The sequence below is a fragment of the Sceloporus undulatus genome, chromosome 3 (assembly GCF_019175285.1).
Source record: "Sceloporus undulatus isolate JIND9_A2432 ecotype Alabama chromosome 3, SceUnd_v1.1, whole genome shotgun sequence".
NCBI lineage: Eukaryota > Metazoa > Chordata > Lepidosauria > Squamata > Phrynosomatidae > Sceloporus > Sceloporus undulatus.
In genome coordinates, this window is record NC_056524.1 from 147,368,577 (window position 1) to 147,373,882 (window position 5,306).

Consider the following 5,306-nt stretch of genomic DNA (forward strand, 5'->3'; position numbering starts at 1 on the left):
TACAAGAGCTATCTATATTAATATTAATAATAATAATATATCCAACTGCATCTGAGGAAGAAGACTGAAGTCTAAGAAAGCACATGCTGCCAAGTTCTTTCTTTCACTGAGTGTCAAAGATACTACAAAACCGTCTAACTAAAAAGATTGCATGTACAGCGCTGTGTAAATTTACAGCGCTTCATAAATAAAGGTTAATAATAATAATAATAATAATACAAGAGCTATCTATATTAATATTAATAATAATAATATATCCAACTGCATCTGAGGAAGAAGACTAAGAAAGCCCATGCTGCCAAGTTCTTTCTCACAGTGAGTCTCAAAGGTGGTACAAGAGCTCTCTTTATATTATTATTATTATCATTATTAGCATTTGAGGTGCATCTGAGGAAGTAGACTGAAATCTAGGAAAGCTCGTGCTGCCACCTTCTTTCTTTCAGTCTCAAAGGTGCTACAAGATGTCTTTCTCCATTATTATTATTATTATTGTTATTATTATATCCAATTGCATCTGAAGAAGTAGACTGAAGTCTAGCAAAGCTGCTTCTGCTGCCAACTTCTTTCTTTCAGTTAGTCTCAAAGGTGCTACAATATATCTACGATTCTACAGACGGATATATCATTGAATTCTCTTGCATCTTCTAACTGGATATAAACCAAAGCTGTCCCTGGAATATCATCTCATTTCTTCAACTGGGGCAGAACTTTGGGGGTCTGTAAAGAACTGCGACTGGAAAGGATTATACTTCCGTAGTTCCTCTAAATTTCGATCCTTGCACCTTCCTCAGATATTAGCTGAGCTGAGTAAGATTTAGGCCCAAGAAGCCAGGGTTGTCTTCTTCTTCCTCTCTCTCTGGGGGGAAGAGTTTGCTATGAGGCCCACGTTCATTTCGTCCTTGAAGCGGTTTATATGCGGATCCGATATGTAGAAGACAATGCGTTTGATTTTAGGGACTAGCAGTAGAGGCGGAGAAAACCCGTTCTCACAAACAGGATACACTTTTTGAATGAAAAGGGTAGGGGAAAAATGGCCACCACTGAAGGCCCAAATCTGATACCGCTTTAACTGCCATCTATCTATTTATTTTATTTCTATCCCGCCTTTCTCCCAAAAAAGGGACCCAAGGCGGTTCGCAATATAAAACACTTTTTGTATGTTTTAAATTTTAACCCTTTTGCATGTTTTAAATTTTAACCTGCTAGTGTTTCAGTTAGGCTAATTAGTTTTTAAACACGTTGAAAAACAAATAATAATAACAAAATCACCGAATTAAAACACGATAAGGTTAAAATTTAAAACATGCAAAAGTTAAAAACGTAATTTAAACCAAACTCTCTCTCTCTGTCTCTCTCTCTCTCTCTCTCTCTCTCTCTCTCACACACACACACACACACACACACACACTTCTCTCTGGGGCCACAACGAAGTACAATACCTAGAATTCCCTAGCAGGGAGCCAGGGCAGTTAAAGCGGTATCAGAACGGGTTATTTCTGCAGTGTGAAATCAGCCTCTTCTCGAGCAAGACTTCCAAAAGGGATTGTTTTATCGACAAGCCAAGCCACCTCGCAGTTCCTATCATCCTGGGGACAAGAGGTGGAGTAATTCCTCAAGAAAAGGGTCCTCCTGAAATCCTTTCTCCCGGAATCCCCCCCCCAGGAAAAAAAAACAGATGGAAGGGCCGGATTTCCAATAAACTGGAAAGCATCCCCCCCCCCCATTCCCTCTGTTATCTTTGGGCAACCTCTCCCCAAGCCCAGGCCTGTCAAGCTTGCTGCTTTTCCCCCCGTTTTTCCTTTAAATGATCTTCCTTTCTCCTCTTTTTTTTCTAAATCAAAGCAGGTCTCCTCCTGTCCCGGCTATTCATCCCTCACCTCCCAACTCGGAGCATTTGCACTTCAAAAGGGGCCACCGCTTCTCTGCGGAAATTTGGACGGGGAAAAATAAACTTGGGCGGTGGGCGGCGGGGGGGGGAGGGAGGGCGGAGATAGGGATCTTTGCACCTTCCATCCCCCCACTGAGCAAACCGACCCCCTTGTTCCTCTCTGATCCTCCCTCAGAAGCTGAAACCAAGGAGGGTTGGATTTACACCTAGTCCCTTTTGTGCCACCTTGCCGCAAACACAGAATCATACAATCCTAGAGTTGGGAGAGTCCCCAAGGGCCATCCAGTCCAACCCCATTCTGTCATGCAGGAACTCTCAATCAAAGCATCCCCCTTTGACAGATGGCCATCCAGCCTCTGCTTAAAGACCTCCAAAGAAGGAGATTCCACTACACTCTGAGGGAGTGTATTCCACTGTCGAACAGCCCTGACTGTCAGGAAGTTCTTCCTAATGTTGAGGTGGAATCTCTTTTCTTGTAGTTTGCATCCATTTCTGAAAAGGCCCTGAGGGCGAGACTGCCTGCCTTATTCTTCCTTCGCTACCGCCTCCTCTTCCTCTACTGCTGTTCCTCCTCCTCCTCCTCCTCCTCCTCCTTTCTCTCGGTTCTTCTCTTGCTGATCTTCTCCTTGCCGGCCTTTCCGAACTCTTCTCTCCCCCTCTCCTCTCCCACTTTATCCCCCATGTTTAGCCGGGGAACCAGCCCAGAGGGTTTGCTGGTTGGTTGGAGGGGGGCTTCCAGTCGTTTCTCGACTTAGGGAGACCCTCAGTCATGGGGAATGTCTCATCCTAGGGTTTACGAGGTGAGGGAGTTACTCTCCCCAGAAGCCAAGATGACAAAACTCAGGTTGTCCGACTTTTGGCCACATACTGAGAAGGCATGAATATTGGGGGGGGGGGGGGGGGCAGTAATGTTAGGAAGTAGAAAGAGAGGAAGGCCGCATGCAAGATGGATGGACTCTATCAAAGAGATCAGTTTGCAGGAGCTGGGCAGAGCAGTGGAGAACGGAAGGTCTTGGAGATGTCGCTTCAGCAAGGTCGCCAAGGATCGAGATCGACTCGAGGCAGTGAACAACAACAGTTATGCGATTTTTTTCCTGGGCAAGTGTCTTCCAAAGGCGGTTGCCATGGCCATCCTCAGGCGGAGAGAGTGTGGCTTGCCCATGGCTGAGCAGGGATTCGAACCCTGGTCTGCAGCGTCCCAGTCCCACACTCAACACCTCCTACTCCTGTACATATCGGTCCATATGTAAGGGAAGTGTCACCCTCCAAGTGTCAGAGGAAAAGGCTAAGAGGGCCTGCCAAGCAGTGGGCACCCTGCGGGACAGATCTTGTCTGATGGTGGTGGTGATGGGGAGAAATGTCGAAGGGAGATGCCCGCAGGCTCCGGCTTTGGAAAGGGCTCCAGGTGGCTTTGGGTATCCCAACAGGCTTAGGGGGGGAGGGGGTAGAGGCCTCGAGAGGCCCCCGACGAGCCCTTTTGCCTCCTTATCCTGGAGATGCTGCAAGGGGTCTCGACTTGCTGTGCCCTCGCCCTCCTGCCGAAGTCACTCGCTCCTGCTCCTGGGCGGAGGGGGCGCTGGCTTGGCAGAGGAGGGGGGACCCTCGGAAGAGTTCCTCCCTTCTGCCCCCTTCTGCCCCCCTCCAATGCCCAGATCCAACTCCCTCCCCCCCCCCCCCCCCCCGGCCCCCCCCCCCCCCCCCCCCCCCGAGGCCTTTTGGAGAGCTTCTGGTACAAGAAGAAGCCCCCTGGGCTGCAATTTCACACTCGGCTGCACAGGGCCCCTCCAGCCCCTTTGGCGCTTCCCCAGCCCAGGCCCCTCTGCCTCCCTCTCTCCCTGTTGTGACTCCGGGGGGGGGAATCTGTGTCAGAGGCCTGGGCACTGAACAGGCCGCCCCCCCCTTCACCTCCCAGGCTGACTCCCGACAAGCGCAGAGCCAGGCAAAGCGGAGGGAAGGGACCTTTGGCTCAAGTTGGGGGGGAGCGGGGGGCAGGAGAGGGTGCTTAGGGCCCAGGATCAGGACCCAAACCCACCGCTAGCATCACTCCTCGCTCGGAGGCTGGGCCTGGGGGCGAGATGGCGAGATAACTGCAAAGGTGGCCCTCCTCTTGCCCTTTGTGGGCGTTAGGGAAGCGGGGGGGCATTCAGAGGGAGCGGCGGACCTTGGCTTCTCAGCCAGCGACATGGCCAGCAGCCCCCGAAAACTCTGGGGGTCCAGCAGGAGGAGGAGGAGGAGGAAGAGGAAGAAGAAGAAGAGGAGGAAGGGAAGCTGGCAGGGAAACGGTGGCCCTTTGCAAACCTGGAGGAGCCTTCTGTGCCAGGAGGAAGGCATTCTCCGTGTCCGCAAATTGCTCAGGGTAAAACGGGCATTTGTCCCTGGGGGAGCTGTTTGTGCCCTTGTCACTCCTTTGGAGGCTCGGCTGATGGCATGGGCTGGACCTCTGCGGTGTCCGAGATTAGGATCTGTTGTTGTTGTTGTGTTTGTTGACTGCCTTGGCGTGGATCCCGATTCCTGACGCCTCCAAGAACCAAAGGTCCAGCCCTGCCAACGTATTCCCACACTTCCATGGCGATTTCCCCGTTTTTCTGGCTTGTGGGGCACAAAGGTCGTTCAGGTCTGTCTGGCTCTGGCTGCCCTTCCCCGGATTAGGGTTTCTAGGGACCCCCCCCCTCAGCCCACCCGATCCCCCGCTGGAGATAGGTTTGTCTTCTCTAATTTCTCCATAAAACGCCCGATGAGTGAATTAGACGCTTATTAAAGTCTCCTTTTAATCAGCAGTAATGGGAGATCCTCCCTCTCCCCCTTCTCTCCCCAGCCCCCCACCCAGCCCCCTTCCTCCAAGGTTGGCTTGCCTTGGGGCTCTTGGCCAACGTTAGGATTTACAGTTAACACCGACAAAAAAACATTTATATAACCCCTAGCTGTAATGCACCCATAAAAACGGGGACAGAGGTGGAAAGTGCTGCGGATCAGCGAAAACTCCGCCGCGTCCCCATTAAACTCCCTGGAAAGGGTAATGCGAAGAGTCTCAGGGCCAAAAGGGACTGATGGGAGCTTGGGATTCATCAAGGGAAGATTCAAGAAGAAGAGGGGGGGCTCTCCCCCCCCAACAAACACACACCGACTTAGCAACTCCCAGAAGGCCAAGGGGGCATGAAGTTTCTTTGCAAATTTGATAGTTCCTTTATAATCAGCCGTCCATCCTTTTTTCCTTCCTTCCTTCCTTCCTTCCTTCCTTCCTTCCCTCCCTCCTTCTGATGACTGTTGTGTCAGCTTTCGGCTGAGACTGTAAATTGCATCAGTAGAATAAAGGCCTCTGCTCCATCATTCTTTGCTTGACGTGACTATGACGTTATTTTGATTTAATTGCTTTATTATTATTATTATTATTATTATTATTATTATTATTATTATTATT